General features: G+C 31.8%; 20 non-coding genes across 20 annotated transcripts; all 20 read right to left on the reverse strand.

Moving 5' to 3' along the window:
- Positions 1–230: 230 nt before the first annotated feature.
- On the reverse strand, positions 231–302 carry TRNAC-GCA (transfer RNA cysteine (anticodon GCA)). Its single transcript has one exon. It is a non-coding gene; the product is annotated as a tRNA-Cys (tRNA).
- Positions 303–2,259: 1,957 nt separating this feature from the next.
- TRNAC-GCA (transfer RNA cysteine (anticodon GCA)) lies at positions 2,260–2,331 on the reverse strand. The gene has a single exon. It is a non-coding gene; the product is annotated as a tRNA-Cys (tRNA).
- A 438-nt stretch (positions 2,332–2,769) lies between these two features.
- Positions 2,770–2,841, reverse strand: TRNAC-GCA (transfer RNA cysteine (anticodon GCA)). Its single transcript has one exon. It is a non-coding gene; the product is annotated as a tRNA-Cys (tRNA).
- A 3,809-nt stretch (positions 2,842–6,650) lies between these two features.
- Positions 6,651–6,722, reverse strand: TRNAC-GCA (transfer RNA cysteine (anticodon GCA)). The gene has a single exon. It is a non-coding gene; the product is annotated as a tRNA-Cys (tRNA).
- A 431-nt stretch (positions 6,723–7,153) lies between these two features.
- TRNAC-ACA (transfer RNA cysteine (anticodon ACA)) lies at positions 7,154–7,225 on the reverse strand. Its single transcript has one exon. It is a non-coding gene; the product is annotated as a tRNA-Cys (tRNA).
- Positions 7,226–8,672: 1,447 nt separating this feature from the next.
- Positions 8,673–8,744, reverse strand: TRNAC-GCA (transfer RNA cysteine (anticodon GCA)). The gene has a single exon. It is a non-coding gene; the product is annotated as a tRNA-Cys (tRNA).
- A 1,280-nt stretch (positions 8,745–10,024) lies between these two features.
- Positions 10,025–10,096, reverse strand: TRNAC-GCA (transfer RNA cysteine (anticodon GCA)). The gene has a single exon. It is a non-coding gene; the product is annotated as a tRNA-Cys (tRNA).
- A 426-nt stretch (positions 10,097–10,522) lies between these two features.
- TRNAC-GCA (transfer RNA cysteine (anticodon GCA)) lies at positions 10,523–10,594 on the reverse strand. The gene has a single exon. It is a non-coding gene; the product is annotated as a tRNA-Cys (tRNA).
- Positions 10,595–11,025: 431 nt separating this feature from the next.
- TRNAC-GCA (transfer RNA cysteine (anticodon GCA)) lies at positions 11,026–11,097 on the reverse strand. The gene has a single exon. It is a non-coding gene; the product is annotated as a tRNA-Cys (tRNA).
- Positions 11,098–12,995: 1,898 nt separating this feature from the next.
- On the reverse strand, positions 12,996–13,067 carry TRNAC-GCA (transfer RNA cysteine (anticodon GCA)). The gene has a single exon. It is a non-coding gene; the product is annotated as a tRNA-Cys (tRNA).
- Positions 13,068–13,499: 432 nt separating this feature from the next.
- TRNAC-GCA (transfer RNA cysteine (anticodon GCA)) lies at positions 13,500–13,571 on the reverse strand. Its single transcript has one exon. It is a non-coding gene; the product is annotated as a tRNA-Cys (tRNA).
- Positions 13,572–14,009: 438 nt separating this feature from the next.
- TRNAC-GCA (transfer RNA cysteine (anticodon GCA)) lies at positions 14,010–14,081 on the reverse strand. Its single transcript has one exon. It is a non-coding gene; the product is annotated as a tRNA-Cys (tRNA).
- Positions 14,082–14,507: 426 nt separating this feature from the next.
- On the reverse strand, positions 14,508–14,579 carry TRNAC-GCA (transfer RNA cysteine (anticodon GCA)). The gene has a single exon. It is a non-coding gene; the product is annotated as a tRNA-Cys (tRNA).
- Positions 14,580–15,010: 431 nt separating this feature from the next.
- Positions 15,011–15,082, reverse strand: TRNAC-GCA (transfer RNA cysteine (anticodon GCA)). Its single transcript has one exon. It is a non-coding gene; the product is annotated as a tRNA-Cys (tRNA).
- Positions 15,083–17,745: 2,663 nt separating this feature from the next.
- Positions 17,746–17,817, reverse strand: TRNAC-GCA (transfer RNA cysteine (anticodon GCA)). The gene has a single exon. It is a non-coding gene; the product is annotated as a tRNA-Cys (tRNA).
- A 435-nt stretch (positions 17,818–18,252) lies between these two features.
- On the reverse strand, positions 18,253–18,324 carry TRNAC-GCA (transfer RNA cysteine (anticodon GCA)). The gene has a single exon. It is a non-coding gene; the product is annotated as a tRNA-Cys (tRNA).
- A 939-nt stretch (positions 18,325–19,263) lies between these two features.
- On the reverse strand, positions 19,264–19,335 carry TRNAC-GCA (transfer RNA cysteine (anticodon GCA)). The gene has a single exon. It is a non-coding gene; the product is annotated as a tRNA-Cys (tRNA).
- A 434-nt stretch (positions 19,336–19,769) lies between these two features.
- On the reverse strand, positions 19,770–19,841 carry TRNAC-GCA (transfer RNA cysteine (anticodon GCA)). Its single transcript has one exon. It is a non-coding gene; the product is annotated as a tRNA-Cys (tRNA).
- A 435-nt stretch (positions 19,842–20,276) lies between these two features.
- On the reverse strand, positions 20,277–20,348 carry TRNAC-GCA (transfer RNA cysteine (anticodon GCA)). The gene has a single exon. It is a non-coding gene; the product is annotated as a tRNA-Cys (tRNA).
- Positions 20,349–22,305: 1,957 nt separating this feature from the next.
- TRNAC-GCA (transfer RNA cysteine (anticodon GCA)) lies at positions 22,306–22,377 on the reverse strand. Its single transcript has one exon. It is a non-coding gene; the product is annotated as a tRNA-Cys (tRNA).
- Positions 22,378–23,294: the final 917 nt, after the last annotated feature.

A 23,294-nucleotide genomic window follows, 5' to 3' on the forward strand; every position in this document is an offset into this window, starting at 1 on the left:
ATGTATCTTTTGTAGCTTTCATTTCAGACAAAATTTCTCAAGCATTTTCCTACATTTCTTAAGTTGTTTTCATATTAAGAAGGCGCAACAACATTATCTTTTTGCAACATTTCTTAATCAGAATCCACATTAGGAAAGTACATAAACATGAATTCAACTTCATATGGTTCTAAAACTTCCATGAACATATAGGTAAAATAGCATGTCTAATCTGTTGAAAAAGCGCATACAGGGGGCACTCGGAGTTGAACCAAGTACCTCTTGATCTGCAGTCAAATGCTCTACCACTGAGCTATGCCCCCTATATTTGAAAACAAAAACGTTTTTTTTTTTTGCATAAAACCTGAAAGATTTTTACACAGTTTTACATTGTGGTGACTTTTTATTACTTTGATGTGCATTTTACTTTGATAAACAGAGTTCATTAATTCAAAAAGTACAAAGAAACACAAAGGTATTTTTATTTTACAAGTCATTTCTTGGGTTTAGAGTCTACCAATGTGCCATGTGTATTTTTTGTAGATTTCTTTTCAGACAAAATTTCTCAAGCATTTTTCTACATTTCTTAAGTTGTTTTCATATTAAGAAGGCACATCAACATGATCTTTTTGCTACTTTTCTTAAATAGTATTCAAATTAAGAAAGTACATAAACATGAATTCAACTTCATATGGTTCTAAAACTTCCATGAACATATAGGTAAAAAAGCATGTTTAATCTGTTAAAAAAGTGCATACAGTGGGCACTCAGAGTTGAACCAAGGACCTCTTGATCTGCAGTCAAATGTTCTACCACCGAGCTACACCCCCTATATTTGAAAGCAAAAACTTTTTTTTTTTTTTGCACAAAACCTGAAAGATTTTTACACAGTTTTACCTTGTGGTGACTTTTTATTACTTTGATGTGCATTTTACTTTGTTAAACAGAGTTCATTAATTCAAAAAGTACAAAGAAACACAAAGGTATTTTTATTTTACAAGTCATTTCTTGGGTTTAGAGTCTACCAATGTGCCATGCGTATTTTTTGTAGATTTCTTTTCAGACAAAATTTCTCATGCATTTTCCTACATTTCTTAAGTTGTTTTCATATTAAGAAGGCACATCAACATGATCTTTTTGCTACATTTCTTAAATAGAATCCACATTTGGAAAGTACATAAACATGAACTCAACTTCATATGGTTCTAAAACTTTCATGAACATATATTTAAAAAAGCATGATTAATCTGTTGAAAAAGTGTCTACAGGAGGCACTCGAAGTTGAACCAAGGACCTCTTGATCTGCAGTAAAATGCTCTACCATTGAGCTATACCGCCTATATTTGAAAACAAAAACTTTTTTTTTCTTTTGCATAAAACCTGAAAGATTTTTACACAGTTTTACATTATGGTGACTTTTTATTACTTTGATGTGCATTTTACTTTGATAAACAGAGTTCATTAATTCAAAAAGTACAAAGAAACACAAAAGTATTTTTATTTTACAAGTCATTTCTTGGGTTTAGAGTCTATAAATGTGCCATATGTATCAGTTGTAGATTTATTTTTAGACAAAATTTCTCAAGCATTTTCCTACATTTCTTAAGTTGTTTTCATTTTAAGAAGGCACATCAACATGATCTTTCTGCTACTTTTCTTAAATAGTATTCAAATTAAGAAAGTACATAAACATGAATTTGACTTCATATGGTTCTAAAACTTCCATGAACATATAGGTAAAAAAGCATGTTTAATCTGTTAAAAAAGTGCATACAGGGGGCACTCGGAGTTGAACCAAGGACCTATTGATCTGCAGTCAAATGGTCTGCCAATGAGCTATACCCCCTATATTTGCAAACAAAAACTTTTTTTTTTTTGCATAAAACCTGAAAGATTTTTACACAGTTTTACATTGTGGTGACTTTTTATTACTTTGATGTGCATTTTACTTTGTTAAACAGAGTTCATTAATTCAAAAAGTTCAAAGAAACACAAAGGTATTTTTATTTTACAAGTCATTTCTTGGGTTTAGAGTCTACCAATGTGCCATATGTATCTTTTGTAGATTTCTTTTCAGACAAAATTTCTCAAGCATTTTCCTACATTTCTTAAGTTGTTTTCATATTAAGAAGGCACATCAACATGATCTTTTTGCTACTTTTCTTAAATAGTATTCAAATTAAGAAAGTATATAAACATGAATTCAACTTCATATGGTTCTAAAACTTCCATGAACATAAAGGTAAAAAAGCATGATTAATCTGTTGAAAAAGTGTCCACAGGGGGCACTCGGAGTCGAACCAAGGACCTCTTGATCTGCAGTCAAATGCTCTACCACTGAGCTATACCCCCTATATTTGAAAACAAAATTTTTTTCTATTTTTTTGCATAAAAACTGAAAGATTTTTACACAGTTTTACATTGTGGTGACTTTTTATTACTTTGATGTGCATTTTACTTTGTAAAAACAGAGTTCATTAATCCAAAAAGTACAAAGAAACACAGAGGTATTTTTATTTTACAAGTCATTTCTTGCGTTTAGATTCTACCAATGTGCCACATGTATCTTTTGTAGCTTTCATTTCAAACAAAATTTCTCGAGCATTTTGATACATTTCTTAAGTTGTTTTCATATTAAGAAGGCACATCAACATGATCTTTTTGCTACATTTCTAAATCAGAATCCACATTAGGAAAGTACATAAACATGAATTCAACTTCATATGGTTCTAAACCTTTCATGAACATAAAGGTAAAAAAGCATGATTAATCTGTTGAAAAAGTGAATACTGGGGGCACTCGGAGTCGAACCAAGGACCTCTTGATCTGCAGTCAAATGCTCTACCACTGAGCTATACCCCCTATATTAGAAAACTAAAAATTTTTTTTTTTGCATAAAACCTGAAAGATTTTTATAGTTTTACGTTGTGGTGACAAAATTTCTCATGCATGTTCATACATTTCTTAAGTTGTTTTCATATTAAGAAGGCATATCAACATGATCTTTTTGCTACATTTCTTAATCAGAATCCACATTAGGAAAGTACATAAACATGAATTCAACTTCATATGGTTCTAAACCTTTCATGAACATAAAGGTAAAAAAGCATGATTAATCTGTTGAAAAAGTGTCCACAGGGGGCACTCGGAGTCGAACCAAGGACCTCTTGATCTGCAGTCAAATGCTCTACCACTGAGCTTTACCCCCTATATTTGAAAACAAAATTTTTTTCTATTTTTTTGCATAAAAACTGAAAGATTTTTACACAGTTTTACATTGTGGTGACTTTTTATTACTTTGATGTGCATTTTACTTTGTTAAACAGAGTTCATTAATCCAAAAAGTACAAAGAAATACAAAGGTATTTTTATTTTACAAGTCATTTCTTGGGTTTAGATTTTACCAATGTGCCACATGTATCTTTTGTAGCTTTCATTTCAGACAAAATTTCTCGAGCATTTTGATACATTTCTTAAGTTGTTTTCATATTAAGAAGGCACATCAACATGATCTTTTTGCTACATTTCTTAATCAGAATCCACATTACGAAAGTACATAAACATGAATTCAACTTCATATGGTTCTAAACCTTTCATGAACATAAAAAAGCATGATTAATCTGTTGAAAAAGTGTCCACAGGGGGCACTCGGAGTCGAACCAAGGACCTCGTGATCTGCAGTCAAATCATCTACCACTGAGCTATACCCCCTATATTAGAAAACTAAAAATTTTTTTTTTTGCATAAAACCTGAAAGATTTTTATAGTTTTACGTTGTGGTGACTTTGTGTTACTTTGATGTGCATTTTACTTTGATAAACAGAGTTCAATAATTCAAAAAGTACAAAGAAACAGAAAAGTATTTTTATTTTACAAGTCATTTCTTGGGTTTAGAGTCTACCAATGTGCCATATGTATCTTTTGTAGATTTCTTTTCAGACAAAATTTCTCATGCATTTTCCTACATTTCTTAAGTTGTTTTCATATTAAGAAGGCACATCAACATGATCTTTTTGCTACATTTCTTAAATAGAATCCACATTTGGAAAGTACATAAACATGAACTCAACTTCATATGGTTCTAAAACTTTCATGAACATATATTTAAAAAAGCATGATTAATCTGTTGAAAAAGTGTCTACAGGAGGCACTCGAAGTTGAACCAAGGACCTCTTGATCTGCAGTAAAATGCTCTACCATTGAGCTATACCGCCTATATTTGAAAACAAAAACTTTTTTTTTCTTTTGCATAAAACCTGAAAGATTTTTACACAGTTTTACATTATGGTGACTTTTTATTACTTTGATGTGCATTTTACTTTGATAAACAGAGTTCATTAATTCAAAAAGTACAAAGAAACACAAAAGTATTTTTATTTTACAAGTCATTTCTTGGGTTTAGAGTCTATAAATGTGCCATATGTATCAGTTGTAGATTTATTTTTAGACAAAATTTCTCAAGCATTTTCCTACATTTCTTAAGTTGTTTTCATTTTAAGAAGGCACATCAACATGATCTTTCTGCTACTTTTCTTAAATAGTATTCAAATTAAGAAAGTACATAAACATGAATTTGACTTCATATGGTTCTAAAACTTCCATGAACATATAGGTAAAAAAGCATGTTTAATCTGTTAAAAAAGTGCATACAGGGGGCACTCGGAGTTGAACCAAGGACCTATTGATCTGCAGTCAAATGGTCTGCCAATGAGCTATACCCCCTATATTTGCAAACAAAAACTTTTTTTTTTTTGCATAAAACCTGAAAGATTTTTACACAGTTTTACATTGTGGTGACTTTTTATTACTTTGATGTGCATTTTACTTTGTTAAACAGAGTTCAATAATTCAAAAAGTTCAAAGAAACACAAAGGTATTTTTATTTTACAAGTCATTTCTTGGGTTTAGAGTCTACCAATGTGCCATATGTATCTTTTGTAGATTTCTTTTCAGACAAAATTTCTCAAGCATTTTCCTACATTTCTTAAGTTGTTTTCATATTAAGAAGGCACATCAACATGATCTTTTTGCTACTTTTCTTAAATAGTATTCAAATTAAGAAAGTATATAAACATGAATTCAACTTCATATGGTTCTAAAACTTCCATGAACATATAGGTAAAAAGGCATGTTTAATATGTTGAAAAAGTGCATACAGGGGGGCACTCGGAGTTAAACCAAGGACCTCTTGATCTGCAGTCAAATGCTCTACCACTGAGCTATGCACCCTATATTTGAAAACAAAAACTTTTTTTTTTTTTTGCATAAAACCTGAAAGTATTTTACACAGTTTAACATTATGGTGACTTTTTACTAATTTGATGTGCATTTTACTTTGTTAAACAGAGTTCATTAATTGAAAAAGTACAAAGAAACACAAAGGTATTTTTATTTTACAAGTCATTTCTTGGGTTTCGATTCTAAAAATGTGCCACATGTATCTTTTGTAGCTTTCATTTCAGACAAAATTTCTCAACTATTTTCCTACATTTCTTAAGTTGTTTTCATATTAAGAAGGCACATCAACATGATCTTTTTGCTACTTTTCTTAAATAGTATTCAAATTAAGAAAGTACATAAACATGAATTCAACTTCATATAGTTCTAAAATTTCCATGAACATATAGGTAAAAAAGCATGTTTAATCTATTGAAAAAGTGCATACATGGGGCACTCGTAGTTGAACCAAGGACCTCTTGATCTGCAGTCAAATGCTCTACCACTGAGCTACACCCCCTATATTTGAAAGCAAAAACTTTTTTTTTTGCATAAAACCTGAAAGATTTTTACACAGTTTTACATTGTGGTGACTTTTTATTACTTTGATGTGCGTTTTACTTTGTTAAACAGAGTTCATTAATTCAAAAAGTTCAAAGAAACACAAAGGTATTGTTATTTTACAAGTCATTTCTTGGGTTTAGAGTCTACCAATGTGCCATATCTATCTTTTGTAGATTTCTTTTCCGACAAAATTTCTCATGCATTTTCCTACATTTCTTAAGTTGTTTTCATATTATGAAGGCACATCAACATGATCTTTTTGCTACATTTCGTAATAAGAATCCACATTAAGAAAGTAAATAAACATAAATTCAACTTCATATGGTTCTAAAACTTTCATGAACATTTAGGTAAAAAAGCATGATTAATCTGTTGAAAAAGTGTCCACAGGGGGCACTCGAAGTTGAACCAAGGACCTCTTGATCTGCAGTCAAATGCTCTACCATTGAGCTATACCCCCTATATTTGAAAACAAAAACTTTTTTTTTTTTTGGCATAAAACCTGAAAGATTTTTACACAGTTTTACATTATGGTGACTTTTTATTACTTTGATGTGCATTTTACTTTGATAAACAGAGTTCATTAATTCAAAAAGTACAAACAAACACAAAGGTATTTTTATTTTACAAGTCATTTCTTGGGTTTAGAGTCTACCAATGTGCCATATGTATCTTTTGTAGATCTATTTTTAGACAAAATTTCTCAAGCATTTTCCTACATTTCTTAAGTTGTTTTCATTTTAAGAAGGCACATCAACATGATCTTTTTGCTACATTTCTTAATCAGAATCCACATTAGGAAAGTACATAAACATGAATTCAACTTCATATGGTTCTAAACCTTTCATGAACATAAAAAAGCATGATTAATCTGTTGAAAAAGTGTCCACAGGGGGCACTCGGAGTCGAACCAAGGACCTCATGATCTGCAGTCAAATGCTCTACCACTGAGCTATACCCCCTATATTAGAAAACTAAAAATTTTTTTTTTTGCATAAAACCTGAAAGATTTTTATAGTTTTACGTTGTGGTGACTTTGTGTTACTTTGATGTGCATTTTACTTTGATAAACAGAGTTCAATAATTCAAAAAGTACAAAGAAACAGAAAAGTATTTTTATTTTACAAGTCATTTCTTGGGTTTAGAGTCTACCAATGTGCCATATGTATCTTTTGTAGATTTCTTTTCAGACAAAATTTCTCAAGCATTTCCCTACATTTCTTAAGTTGTTTTCCTATTAAGAAGGCACATCAACATGATCTTTTTGCTACTTTTCTTAAATAGTATTCAAATTAAGAAAGTACATAAACATGAATTCAACTTGATATGGTTCTAAAACCTCCATGAACATACAGGTAAAATGGCATGTTTAATCTGTTGAAAAAGTGCATACAGGGGGCACTCGGAGTTGAACCAAGGAACTCTTGATCTGTAGTCAAATGTTCTACCAATGAGCTATACCCCCTATATTTGAAAACAAAACCTTTTTTTTTTGCATAAAACCTGAAAGATTTTTACACAGTTTTACATTGTGGTGACTTTTTATTACTTTGATGTGCATTTTACTTTGATAAACAGAGTTCATTAATTCAAAAAGTACAAAGAAGCACAAAGGTATTTTTATTTTACAAGTCATTTCTTGGGTTTAGAGTCTACCAATGTGCCATATGTATCTTTTGTAGATTTATTTTTAGACAAAATTTCTCAAGCATTTTCCTACGTTTCTTAAGTTGTTTTCATTTTAAGAAGGCACATCAACATGATCTTTTTGCTACTTTTCTTAAATAGTATTCAAATTAAGAATGTACATAAACATGAATTCAACTTCATATGGTTCTAAAACTTCCGTGAACATATAGGTAAAAGGCATGTTTAATCTGTTGAAAAAGCACATACAGGGGCACTCGGAGTTGAACCAAGGACCTCTTGATCTGCAGTCAAATGCTCTACCACAGAGCTATACCCCCTATATTTGATAACAAAAACTTCTTTTTTTTTTGCATAAAACCTGAAAGATTTTTACACAGTTTAACATTGTGGTGACTTTTTATTACTTTGATGGGCATTTTACTTTGATAAACAGAGTTCATTAATTCAAAAAGTTCAAAGAAACACAAAGGTATGTTTATTTTACAAGTCATTTCTTGGGTTTAGAGTCTACCAATGTGCCATATCTATCTTTTGTAGATTTCTTTTCCGACAAAATTTCTCATGCATTTTCCTACATTTCTTAAGTTGTTTTCATATTAAGAAGGCACATCAACATGATCTTTTTGCTACATTTCTTAATCAGAATCCACATTAGGAAAGTACATAAACATGAATTCAACTTCATATGGTTCTAAACCTTTCATGAACATAAAGGTAAAAAAGCATGATTAATCTGTTGAAAAAGTGTCCACAGGGGGCACTCGGAGTCGAACCAAGGACCTCTTGATCTGCAGTCAAATGCTCTACCACTGAGCTTTACCCCCTATATTTGAAAACAAAATTTTTTTCTATTTTTTTGCATAAAAACTGAAAGATTTTTACACAGTTTTACATTGTGGTGACTTTTTATTACTTTGATGTGCATTTTACTTTGTAAAAACAGAGTTCATTAATCCAAAAAGTACAAAGAAACACAGAGGTATTTTTATTTTACAAGTCATTTCTTGCGTTTAGATTCTACCAATGTGCCACATGTATCTTTTGTAGCTTTCATTTCAAACAAAATTTCTCGAGCATTTTGATACATTTCTTAAGTTGTTTTCATATTAAGAAGGCACATCAACATGATCTTTTTGCTACATTTCTAAATCAGAATCCACATTAGGAAAGTACATAAACATGAATTCAACTTCATATGGTTCTAAACCTTTCATGAACATAAAGGTAAAAAAGCATGATTAATCTGTTGAAAAAGTGAATACTGGGGGCACTCGGAGTCGAACCAAGGACCTCTTGATCTGCAGTCAAATGCTCTACCACTGAGCTATACCCCCTATATTAGAAAACTAAAAATTTTTTTTTTTGCATAAAACCTGAAAGATTTTTATAGTTTTACGTTGTGGTGACAAAATTTCTCATGCATGTTCATACATTTCTTAAGTTGTTTTCATATTAAGAAGGCATATCAACATGATCTTTTTGCTACATTTCTTAATCAGAATCCACATTAGGAAAGTACATAAACATGAATTCAACTTCATATGGTTCTAAACCTTTCATGAACATAAAGGTAAAAAAGCATGATTAATCTGTTGAAAAAGTGTCCACAGGGGGCACTCGGAGTCGAACCAAGGACCTCTTGATCTGCAGTCAAATGCTCTACCACTGAGCTTTACCCCCTATATTTGAAAACAAAATTTTTTTCTATTTTTTTGCATAAAAACTGAAAGATTTTTACACAGTTTTACATTGTGGTGACTTTTTATTACTTTGATGTGCATTTTACTTTGTTAAACAGAGTTCATTAATCCAAAAAGTACAAAGAAATACAAAGGTATTTTTATTTTACAAGTCATTTCTTGGGTTTAGATTTTACCAATGTGCCACATGTATCTTTTGTAGCTTTCATTTCAGACAAAATTTCTCGAGCATTTTGATACATTTCTTAAGTTGTTTTCATATTAAGAAGGCACATCAACATGATCTTTTTGCTACATTTCTTAATCAGAATCCACATTACGAAAGTACATAAACATGAATTCAACTTCATATGGTTCTAAACCTTTCATGAACATAAAAAAGCATGATTAATCTGTTGAAAAAGTGTCCACAGGGGGCACTCGGAGTCGAACCAAGGACCTCGTGATCTGCAGTCAAATCCTCTACCACTGAGCTATACCCCCTATATTAGAAAACTAAAAATTTTTTTTTTTGCATAAAACCTGAAAGATTTTTATAGTTTTACGTTGTGGTGACTTTGTGTTACTTTGATGTGCATTTTACTTTGATAAACAGAGTTCAATAATTCAAAAAGTACAAAGAAACAGAAAAGTATTTTTATTTTACAAGTCATTTCTTGGGTTTAGAGTCTACCAATGTGCCATATGTATCTTTTGTAGATTTCTTTTCAGACAAAATTTCTCAAGCATTTTCCTACATTTCTTAAGTTGTTTTCATATTAAGAAGGCACATCAACATGATCTTTTTGCTACATTTCTTAATCAGAATCCACATTAAGAAAGTATATAAACATGAATTCAACTTCTTATGGTTCTAAAACTTCCATGAACATAAAGGTAAAAAAGCATGATTAATCTGTTGAAAAAGTGTCCACAGGGGGCACTCGGAGTCGAACCAAGGACCTCTTGATCTGCAGTCAAATGCTCTACCACTGAGCTACACCCCCTATATTAGAAAACAAAAACTTTTTTTTTTTTGCATAAAACCTGAAAGATTTTTACAGTTTTACATTGTGGTGACTTTTTATTACTTTGATGTGCATTTTATTTTGATAAACAGAGTTCATTAATTCAAAAAGTACAAAGAAACACAAAGGTATTTTTATTTTACAAGTCTTTTCTTGGGTTTAGAGTCTACCAATGTGCCATATGTATCTTTTGTAGATTTCTTTTCAAACAAAATTTCTCAAGCATTTTCCTACATTTCTTAAGTTGTTTTCCTATTAAGAAGGCACATCAACATGATCTTTTTGCTACATTTCTTAATCAGAATCCACATTAGGAAAGTACATAAACATGAATTCAACTTCATATGGTTCTAAACCTTTCATGAACATAAAAAAGCATGATTAATCTGTTGAAAAAGTGTCCACAGGGGGCACTCGGAGTCGAACCAAGGACCTCGTGATCTGCAGTCAAATGCTCTACCACTGAGCTATACCCCCTATATTAGAAAACTAAAAATTTTTTTTTTTGCATAAAACCTGAAAGATTTTTATAGTTTTACGTTGTGGTGACTTTGTGTTACTTTGATGTGCATTTTACTTTGATAAACAGAGTTCAATAATTCAAAAAGTACAAAGAAACAGAAAAGTATTTTTATTTTACAAGTCATTTCTTGGGTTTAGAGTCTACCAATGTGCCATATGTATCTTTTGTAGATTTCTTTTCAGACAAAATTTCTCAAGCATTTCCCTACATTTCTTAAGTTGTTTTCCTATTAAGAAGGCACATCAACATGATCTTTTTGCTACTTTTCTTAAATAGTATTCAAATTAAGAAAGTACATAAACATGAATTCAACTTGATATGGTTCTAAAACCTCCATGAACATACAGGTAAAATGGCATGTTTAATCTGTTGAAAAAGTGCATACAGGGGGCACTCGGAGTTGAACCAAGGACCTCTTGATCTGCAGTCAAATGCTCTACCACTGAGCTATACCCCCAATATTTGAAAGCAAAAACTTTTTTTTTTTTTTGCATAAAACATGAAAGATTTCTCCACAGTTTTACATTGTGGTGACTTTTTATTACTTTGATGTGCATTTTACTATTATAAACAGAGTTCATTAATTCAAAAAGTACAAAGAAACACAAAGGTATTTTTATTTTACAAGTCATTTCTTGGGTTTAGAGTCTACCAATGTGCCATATGTATCTTTTGTAGATTTCTTTTCAGACAAAATTTCTCAAGCATTTTCCTACATTTCTTAAGTTGTTTTCATATTAAGAAGGCACATCAACATAGTAACATAGTAACATAGTTAGTAAGGCCGAAAAAAGACATTTGTCCATCCAGTTCAGCCTATATTCCATCATAATAAATACCCAGATCTACGTCCTTCTACAGAACCTAATAATTGTATGATACAATATTGTTCTGCTCCAGGAAGACATCCAGGCCTCTCTTGAACCCCTCGACTGAGTTCGCCATCACCACCTCCTCAGGCAAGCAATTCCAGATTCTCACTGCCCTAACAGTAAAGAATCCTCTTCTATGTTGGTGGAAAAACCTTCTCTCCTCCAGACGCAAAGAATGCCCCCTTGTGCCCGTCACCTTCCTTGGTATAAACAGATCCTCAGCGAGATATTTGTATTGTCCCCTTATATACTTATACATGGTTATTAGATCGCCCCTCAGTCGTCTTTTTTCTAGACTAAATAATCCTAATTTCGCTAATCTATCATGATCTTTTTGCTACATTTCTTAATCAGAATCCACATTAAGAAAGTATATAAACATGAATTCAACTTCATATGGTTCTAAAACTTCCATGAACATATAGGTAAAAAAGCATGATTAATCTGTTGAAAAAGTGAATACAGGAGGCACTCGGAGTTGAACCAGGACCTCTTGATCTGCAGTTAAATGCTCTACCACTGAGCTATACCCCCTATATTTGAAAACAAAAATTTTTTTATTTTTTTTTTTTGCATAAAAGCTGAAAGATTTTTACAGATTTGCATTGTGGTGACTTCTTATTACTTTGATGTGCATTTTACTTTGTTAAACAGAGTTCATTAATCCAAAAAGTACAAAGAAACACAAAGGTATTTTTATTTTACAAGTCATTTCTTGGGTTTAGATTCTACCAATGTGCCACATGTATATTTTGTAGCTTTCATTTCAGACAAAATTTCTCGAGCATTTTCCTACATTTCTTAAGTTGTTTTCATATTAAGAAGGCACATCAACATGATCTTTTTGCTACATTTCTTAATCAGAATCCACATTAGGAAAGTATATAAACATGAATTCAACTTCATATGGTTCTAAAACTTCCATGAACATATAGGTAAAAAAGCATGATTAATCTGTTGAAAAAGTGAATACAGGAGGCACTCGGAGTTGAACCAGGACCTCTTGATCTGCAGTTAAATGCTCTACCACTGAGCTATACCCCCTATATTTGAAAACAAAAATTTTTTTATTTTTTTTTTTTGCATAAAAGCTGAAAGATTTTTACAGATTTGCATTGTGGTGACTTCTTATTACTTTGATGTGCATTTTACTTTGTTAAACAGAGTTCATTAATCCAAAAAGTACAAAGAAACACAAAGGTATTTTTATTTTACAAGTCATTTCTTGGGTTTAGATTCTACCAATGTGCCACATGTATATTTTGTAGCTTTCATTTCAGACAAAATTTCTCGAGCATTTTCCTACATTTCTTAAGTTGTTTTCATATTAAGAAGGCACATCAACATGATCTTTTTGCTACATTTCTTAATCAGAATCCACATTAGGAAAGTACATAAATATGAATTCAACTTCATATGGTTCTAAAACTTTCATGAACATAAAGGTAAAAAAGCATGATTAATCTGTTGAAAAAGTGTCCACAGGGGGCACTCGGAGTCGAACCAAGGACCTCTTGATCTGCAGTCAAATGCTCTACCACTGAGCTATACCCCCTATATTGGAAAACAAAAACTTTTTTTTTTTTGCATAAAACCTGAAAGATTTTTACAGTTTTACATTATGGTGACTTTTTATTACTTTGATGTGCATTTTACTTTGATAAACAGAGTTAATTCATTCAAAAAGTACAAAGACACACAAAGGTATTTTTATTTTACAAGTCATTTCTTGGGTTTAGAGTCTACCAATGTGCCATATGTATCTTTTGTAGATTTCTTTTCAGACAAAATTTCTCAAGCATTTTCCTACATTTCTTAAGTTGTTTTCCTGTTAAGAAGGCACATCAACATGATCTTTCTGCTACTTTTCTTAAATAGTATTCAAATTAAGAAAATACATAAACATGAATTCAACTTGATATGGTTCTAAAACTTCCATGAACATATAGGTAAAATGGCATGTTTAATCTGTTGAAAAAGTGCATACAGGGGGCACTCGGAGTTGAACCAAGGACCTCTTGATCTGCAGTCAAATGCTCTACCACTGAGCTATACCCCCTATATTGGAAACCAAAAAAGTTTTCTTTTTTTTTTGGCATAAAAACTGAAAGATTTTTACACAGTTTTACATTGTGGTGACTTTTTATTACTTTGATGTGCATTTTACTTTGATAAACAGAGTTCATTAATTCAAAAAGTACAAAGAAACACAAAGGTATTTTTATTTTACAAGTCATTTCTTGGGTTTAGATTCTACCAATGTGCCACATGTATCTTTTGTAGCTTTCATTTCAGACAAAATTTCTCAAGCATTTTCCTACATTTCTTAAGTTGTTTTCATATTAAGAAGGCACATCAACATGATCTTTTTGCTACATTTCTTAATCAGAATCCCCATAGGAAAGTACATAAAAATGAATTCAACTTCATGTGGTTCTAAAACTTTCATGAACATAAAGGTAAAAAAGCATGATTAATCTGTTGAAAAAGTGTCCACAGGGAGCACTCGGAGTCGAACCAAGGACCTCTTGATCTGCAGTCAAATGCTCTACCACTGAGCTACACCCCCTATATTAGAAAACAAAAACTTTTTTTTTTTTGCATAAAACCTGAAAGATTTTTACAGTTTTACATTGTGGTGACTTTTTATTACTTTGATGTGCATTTTATTTTGATAAACAGAGTTCATTAATTCAAAAAGTACAAAGAAACACAAAGGTATTTTTATTTTACAAGTCTTTTCTTGGGTTTAGAGTCTACCAATGTGCCATATGTATCTTTTGTAGATTTCTTTTCAAACAAAATTTCTCAAGCATTTTCCTACATTTCTTAAGTTGTTTTCCTATTAAGAAGGCACATCAACATGATCTTTTTGCTACATTTCTTAATCAGAATCCACATTAGGAAAGTACATAAACATGAATTCAACTTCATATGGTTCTAAACCTTTCATGAACATAAAAAAGCATGATTAATCTGTTGAAAAAGTGTCCACAGGGGGCACTCGGAGTCGAACCAAGGACCTCGTGATCTGCAGTCAAATGCTCTACCACTGAGCTATACCCCCTATATTAGAAAACTAAAAATTATTTTTTTTGCATAAAACCTGAAAGATTTTTATAGTTTTACGTTGTGGTGACTTTGTGTTACTTTGATGTGCATTTTACTTTGATAAACAGAGTTCAATAATTCAAAAAGTACAAAGAAACAGAAAAGTATTTTTATTTTACAAGTCATTTCTTGGGTTTAGAGTCTACCAATGTGCCATATGTATCTTTTGTAGATTTCTTTTCAGACAAAATTTCTCAAGCATTTCCCTACATTTCTTAAGTTGTTTTCCTATTAAGAAGGCACATCAACATGATCTTTTTGCTACTTTTCTTAAATAGTATTCAAATTAAGAAAGTACATAAACATGAATTCAACTTGATATGGTTCTAAAACCTCCATGAACATACAGGTAAAATGGCATGTTTAATCTGTTGAAAAAGTGTCCACAGGGGGCACTCGGAGTTGAACCAAGGACCTCTTGATCTGCAGTCAAATGCTCTACCACTGAGCTATACCCCCAATATTTGAAAGCAAAAACTTTTTTTTTTTTTTGCATAAAACATGAAAGATTTCTCCACAGTTTTACATTGTGGTGACTTTTTATTACTTTGATGTGCATTTTACTATTATAAACAGAGTTCATTAATTCAAAAAGTACAAAGAAACACAAAGGTATTTTTATTTTACAAGTCATTTCTTGGGTTTAGAGTCTACCAATGTGCCATATGTATCTTTTGTAGATTTCTTTTCAGACAAAATTTCTCAAGCATTTTCCTACATTTCTTAAGTTGTTTTCATATTAAGAAGGCACATCAACATAGTAACATAGTAACATAGTTAGTAAGGCCGAAAAAAGACATTTGTCCATCCAGTTCCTGTCAAACCAATCTAATCAGTTTTTATGAAGAGGTAAGCTATAGACTGGACCACGGTGAGTCATTGGACGTGGTATATCTCGATTTTTCCAAAGCGTTTGATACCGTGCCGCACAAGAGGTTGGTACACAAAATGAGAATGCTTGGTCTGGGGGAAAATGTGTGTAAATGGGTTAGTAACTGGCTTAGTGATAGAAAGCAGAGGGTGGTTATAAATGGTATAGTCTCTAACTGGGTCGCTGTGACCAGTGGGGTACCGCAGGGGTCAGTATTGGGACCTGTTCTCTTCAACATATTCATTAATGATCTGGTAGAAGGTTTACACAGTAAAATATCGATATTTGCAGATGATACAAAACTATGTAAAGCAGTTAATACAAGAGAAGATAGTATTCTGCTACAGATGGATCTGGATAAGTTGGAAACTTGGGCTGAAAGGTGGCAGATGAGGTTTAACAATGATAAATGTAAGGTTATACACATGGGAAGAGGGAATCAATATCACCATTACACACTGAACGGGAAACCACTGGGTAAATCTGACAGGGAGAAGGACTTGGGGATCCTAGTTAATGATAAACTTACCTGGAGCAGCCAGTGCCAGGCAGCAGCTGCCAAGGCAAACAGGATCATGGGGTGCATTAAAAGAGGTCTGGATACACATGATGAGAGCATTCTACTGCCTCTGTACAAATCCCTAGTTAGACCGCACATGGAGTACTGTGTCCAGTTTTGGGCACCGGTGCTCAGGAAGGATATAATGGAACTAGAGAGAGTACAAAGGAGGGCAACAAAATTAATAAAGGGGATGGGAGAACTACAATACCCAGATAGATTAGCGAAATTAGGATTATTTAGTCTAGAAAAAAGACGACTGAGGGGCGATCTAATAACCATGTATAAGTATATAAGGGGACAATACAAATATCTCGCGAGGATCTGTTTATACCAAGGAAGGTGACGGGCACAAGGGGGCATTCTTTGCGTCTGGAGGAGAGAAGGTTTTTCCACCAACATAGAAGAGGATTCTTTACTGTTAGGGCAGTGAGAATCTGGAATTGCTTGCCTGAGGAGGTGGTGATGGCGAACTCAGTCGAGGGGTTCAAGAGAGGCCTGGATGTCTTCCTGGAGCAGAACAATATTGTATCATACAATTATTAGGTTCTGTAGAAGGACGTAGATCTGGGTATTTATTATGATGGAATATAGGCTGAACTGGATGGACAAATGTCTTTTTTCGGCCTTACTAACTATGTTACTATGTTACTATGTTTTCACATTAAGAAGGCACATCAACATGATCTTTTTGAAACATTTCTTAAATAGTATCCACATTAAGAAAGTACATAAACATGAATTCAACTTCATATGGTTCTAAAACTTTCATGAACACATAGGTAAAAAACCATGTTTAATCTGTTGAAAAAGTATATACAGGGGGCACTCAGAGTTGAACCAAGGACCTCTTGATCTGCAGTCAAATGCTCTACCACAGAGATGTACCCCCTATATTTGAAAACAAAAACTTTTTTTTTTTTTTGCATAAAACCTGAAATATTTTTACACAGTTTTACATTCTGGTGACTTTTTAATACTTTGATGTTCATTTTACTTTGGTAAACAGAGTTCATTAATTCAAAAAGTACAAAGAAACACAAAAGTTTTTTTATTTTACAAGTCATTACTTGGGTTTAGGCTATATTCACACTTTGCGGATTTTGCTGCGGATCCGCAGCAGATTTGACCGCTGCGGATCCGCAGCAGTTTCCCATGAGTTTACATTTCAATGTAAACCTATGGGAAACAAAAAACGCTGTGCACATGCTGCAGAAAAATCCGCGCGGAAACGCTGCGGATTACATTACGCAGCATGTCACTTCTTTTCTGCGGATTTTCAGCTGCTCCAATAGAAAACTGCAGTTGAAAATCCGCAGAAGAAAACGCAGTAAAAACCGCGATAAATCCGCAGTAAAAACCGCGATGGGTTTTCACTGCGGATTTTGCAATTCCGCTGCAGAAAAATCCGCAGTGGAATCTGCAAAGTGTGCACATAGCCTTAGAGTCTACCAATGTGCCATATGTATCTTTTGTAGATTTGTTTTCAGACAACATTTCTCAAGCATTTTCATTCATTTCTTAAGTTGTTTTCATATTAAGAAGGCACATCAACATGATCTTTTTGCTACATTTCTTAAAGTTTCCACATTAAGAAACTACATAAACATGAATTCAACTTCATATGGTTCTAAAACTTTCATGACCATATAGGTAAAAAAAGCATGTTTAATCTGTTGAAAAAGTGCATACAGGGGGCACTCAGAGTCGAACCAAGGACCTCTTGATTTGCAGTCAAATGCTCTACCACTGAGCTATACCCCCTATATTTGAAAGCAAAACTTTTTTTTTTTTTTGCATAAAACCTGAAAGATTTTTACACAGTTTTACATTGTGGTGACATTTTATTAATTTGATGTGCATTTTACTTTGTTAAACAGAGTTCATTAATTCAAAAAGTACAAAGAAACACAAAGGTATTTTTATTTTACAAGTCATTTCTTGGGTTTAGAGACTACCAATGTGCCATATGTATCCTTTGTAGATTTCTTTTCAGACAAAATTTCTCAATCATTTTCCTACATTTCTTAAGTTGTTTTCATATTAAGAAGGCACATCAACATGATCTTTTTGAAACATTTCTTAAATAGTATCTACATTAAGAAAGTACATAAACATTAATTCAACTTCATATGGTTCTAAAACTTTCATGAACATATAGCTAAAAAAGCATGCTTAATCTGTTGAAAAAGTGCATACAGAGGACACTCGGAGTTGAACCAAGGACCTCTTGATCTGCAGTCAAATGCTCTACCACTGAGCTATACCCCCTATATTTGAAAACAAAAACTTTTTTTTTTTGAATAAAACCTGAAAGATTTTTACACAGATTTACATTGTGGTGACTTTTTAATACTTTGATGTTCATTTTACTTTGGTAAACAGAGTTCATTAATTGAAAAAGTACAAAGAAACACAAAAGGTATTTTATTTTACAAGTCATTTCTTGGGTTTAGAGACTACCAATGTGCCATATGTATCTTTTGTAGAATTCTTTTCAGACAAAATTTCTCAAGCATTTTTCTAAATTTCTTAAGTTGTTTTCATATTAAGAAGGCACGTCAACATGATCTTTTTAAAATATTTCTTAAATAGTATCCACATTAAGAAAGTACATAAACATGAATTCAACTTCATATGGTTCTAAAACTTTCATGAACATATAGGTAAAAAAGCATGATTATTCTGTTGAAAAAATATCTACAGGGGGCACTCGGAGTTGAACCAAAGACCTCTTGATCTGCAGTCAAATGTTCTACCACAAAGATGCACCCCCTATATTTGAAAACAAAAACTTTTTTTTTTTTGCATAAAACCTGAAAAATTTTTACACAGTTTTACATTGTGGTGACTTTTTATTACTTTGATGTGCATTTTACTTTGTTAATCATTGTTCATTAATTCAAAAAGTACAAAGAAACACAAAAGTATTTTTATTTTACAAGTCATTTCTTGGGTTTAGAGTCTACCAATGTGCCATATGTATCTTTTGTAGAATTCTTTTCAGACAAAATTTCTCAAGCATTTTCCTACATTTCTTAAGTTGTTTTCATATTAGAAAGGCACAGCAACGTGATCTTTTTGCCACATTTCTTAAATGTTATCCACATTAAGAATGTACATAAACATGAATTCAACTTCTGATGGTTCTAAAACTTTCATGAACATATAGGTAAAAAACCATGTTTAATCTGTTGAAAAAGTATCTACAGGGGGCACTCGGAGTTGAATCAAGGACCTTTTGAACTGCAGTCAAATGCTCTACCACTGAGCTATGCCCCCTATATTTGAAAACAAAAACTTTTTTTTTTTTGCATAAAACCTGAAAGATTTTTACACAGTTTTACATTGTAGTGACTTTTTATTACTTTGATAGGCATTTTACTTTGATAAACAGAGTTCATTAATTCAAAAAGTACAAAGAAACACAAAAGTATTTTTATTTTACAAGTCATTTCTTGTGTTTAGAGTCTACCAATGTGCCATATGTATCTTTTGTTGATTTCTTTTCAGACAAAATTTCTCAAGCATGTTCCTACATTTCTTAAGTTGTTTTCATATTAAGAAGGCACATCAACATGATCTTTTTGCTACATTTCTAAAATGGTATCCACATTATGAAAGTACATAAACATGAATTCAATTTCATATGGTTCTAAAACTTTCATGAACATATAGGTAAAAAACTATGTTTAATCTGTTGAAAAAGTATCTACAGGGGGCACTCGGAGTTGAACCAAGGACCTCTTGATCTGCAGTCAAATGCTCTACCACTGAGCTATACCCCCTATATTTGAAAACAAAAACTTTTTTTTTTTTTGCATAAAACCTGAAAGATTTTTACACAGTTTTACAATGTGGTGACTTTTTTATACTTTGATGTGCATTTTACTTTGTTAAACAGAATTCATGAATTCAAAAAGTACAAAGAAACACAAAGGAATTTTTATTTTACAAGTCATTTCTTGGGTTTAGAGACTACGAATGTGCAATATGTATCTTTTGTAGCTTTCATTTCAGACAAAATTTCTCAAGCATTTTTCTAAATTTCTTAAGTTGTTTTCATATTAAGAAGGCACATCCACATGATCTTTTAGAAACATTTCTTAAATAGTATCCACATTAAGAAAGTACATAAACATGAATTCAACTTCATACGGTTCTAAAACTTTCATGAACATATATGTAAAAAAGCATGATTATTCTGTTGAAAAAATATCTACAGGGGGCACTCGGAGTTGAACCAAGGACCTCTTGATCTGCAGTCAAATGCTCTACCACTGAGCAATACCCCCTATATTTGAAAACAAAAACTTTTTTTTTTTTTTGCATAAAACCTGAAAGATTTTTACACAGTTTTACATTGTGGTGACTTTTTATTACTTTGATGTGCATTTTACTTTGTTAAACAGAGTTCATTAATTCAAAAAGTACAAAGAAACACAAAGGTATTTTTATTTTACAAGTCATTTCTTGGGTTTAGTCTACCAATGTGCCATGTGTATTTTTTGTAGATTTCTTTTCAGACAAAATTTCTCAAGCATTTTCCTACATTTCTTAAGTTGTTTTCATATTAAGAAGGCACATCAACATGATCTTTTTGCTACATTTCTTAAATAGTATCCACATTAAGAAAGTACATAAACATGAATTCAACTTCATATGGTTCTAAAACTTCCATGATCATATAAGTAAAAAAGCATTTTTAATCTGTTGAAAAAGCACATACAGGGGGAACGCGGAGTTGAACCAAGGAACCCTTGATGTGCATTCAAATGCTCTATCACTGAGATATACCCCCTATCTTTGAAAACAAAAATTTTTTTTTTTTTTTACATAAAACCTGAAAGATTTTTACACAGTTTTACATTGTGGTGACTTTTATTACTTTGATATGCATTTTACATTGATAAACAGAGTTCATTAATTCAAAAAGTACAAAGAAACACAAAGGTATTTTTATTTTACAAGTCATTTCTTGGGTTTAGAGTCTACCAATGTGCCATATGTATCTTTTGTAGATTTCTTTTCAGACAAAATTTCTCAAGCATTTTCCTACATTTCTTAAATTGTTTTCATATTAAGAAGGCAAATCAACATGATCTTTTTGCTACATTTCTTAAATGGTATCCATATTAGGAAAGTACATAAACATGAATTCAACTTCATATGATTCTAAAACTTTCATGAACATATAGGTAAAAAACAATGTTTAATCTGTTGAAAAAGTGCATACAGGGCACACTTGGAGTTGAACCAAGGACATCTTGATCTGCAGTCAAATGCTCTACACTGAGCTATACCCCCTGTATTTGAAAGCAAAAACTTTTTTTTTTTTTGCATAAAACCAGAAAGATTTTTACACAGTTTTACATTGTGGTGACTTTTTATTACTTTGATGTGCATTTTACTTCATAAACAGAGCTCAATAATTCAAAAAGTACAAAGAAACACAAAGGTATTTTTATTTTACAAGTCATTTCCTGGGTTTAGAGTCTACCAATGTGCCAAATGTATCTTTTGTAGATTTCTTTTCAGACAAAATTTCTCAAGCATTTTTCTACATTTCTTAAGTTGTTTTCAAATTAAGAAGGCACATCAACATGATCTTTTTGCTCCATTTCTTAAATGGTATCCACATTAAGAAATTACATAAACATGAATTCAACTTCATATGTTTCTTAAACTTTTATGAACATATAGGTAAAAAAGCATGTTTAATCTGTTGAAAAAGTGCATACAGGTGGCACTCGGAGTTGAACCAAGGACCTCTTGATCTGCAGTCAAATGCTCTACCACTGAGCTATAACTCTTACACTTGAAAACAAAAACTTTTTTTTTTTTTTTTGCATAAAACCTGACAGATTTTTTACACAGTTTTACATTGTGGTGACTTTTTATTACTTTGATGTGCATTTTACTTTGTTAAACAGAGTTCATTAATTCAAAAAGTGCAAAGAAACACAAAGGTATTTTTATTTTACAAGTCATTTCTTGGGTTTAGAGTCTACCAATTTGTCAAATGTATCTTTTGTAGATTTCTTTTCAGACAAAATTTCTCAAGCATTTTCCTACATTTCTTACGTTGTTCTCATATTAAGAAGGCACATCAACATGATCTTTTTGCTACTTTTCTTAAATAGTATCCACATTAGGAAAGTACATAAACATGAATTCAACTTAATATGGTTCTAAAACTTTCATGAACATATAGGTAAAAAAGCATGTTTAATCTATTGAAAAAGTGCATACAGGGGGCACTCGGAGTTGAACCAAGGACCTCTTGATCTGCAGTCAAATGTTCTACCACTGAACTATACCCCCTATATTTGATAACAAAAACGTTTTTTTTTTTGCATAAAACCTGAAAGATTTTAACACAGTTTTACATTGTGGTGACGTTTCATTACTTTGATGTGCATTTTACTTTGTTAAACAGAGTTCATTAATTCAAAAAGTACAAAGAAACACCAAGGTATTTTTATTTTACAAGTCATTTCTTGGGTTTAGAGTCTACCAATGTTTCAAATGTATCTTTTGTAGATTTCTTTTCAGACAAAATTTCTCAAGCATTTTCCTACATTTCTTAAGTTGTTTTCATATTATGAAGGCACATCAACATGATCTTTTTGCTACATTTCTTAAATAGTATCCACATTAAGAACATGCATAAACATGAATTCAACTTCACATGGTTCTAATACTTTCATGAACATATAGGTAAAAAAGCACGATTAATCTATTGAGAAAGTGTCTACAGGGGGCACTCAGAGTTGAACCAAGGATCTCTTGATCTGCAGTCAAATGCTCTACCACTGAGCTTTACCCCCTATGTTTGAAAACAAAAACTTTTTTTTTTTTTGCATAAAACCTGAAAGATTTTTACACAGTTTTACATTGTGGTGACTTTTTATTACTTTGATATGCATTTTACTTTGATAAACAGAGTTCATTAATTCAAAAAGTACAAAGAAACACAAAGGTATTTTAATTTTACAAGTCATTTCTTGGGTTTAGAGTCTACCAATGTTTCAAATGTATCTTTTGTAGATTTCTTTTCGGACAAAATTTCTCAAGCATTTTCCTACATTTCTTAAGTTGTTTTCATATTAAGAAGGCACATCAACATGATCTTTTTGCTACATTTCTTAAATAGTACCACATTAAGAAAGTACATAAACATGAATTCAACTTCATATGGTTCTAAAACTTTCATGAACATATATGTAAAAAAGCATGAT

Source organism: Ranitomeya imitator, chromosome 1 (genome assembly GCF_032444005.1).
Source record: "Ranitomeya imitator isolate aRanImi1 chromosome 1, aRanImi1.pri, whole genome shotgun sequence".
NCBI lineage: Eukaryota > Metazoa > Chordata > Amphibia > Anura > Dendrobatidae > Ranitomeya > Ranitomeya imitator.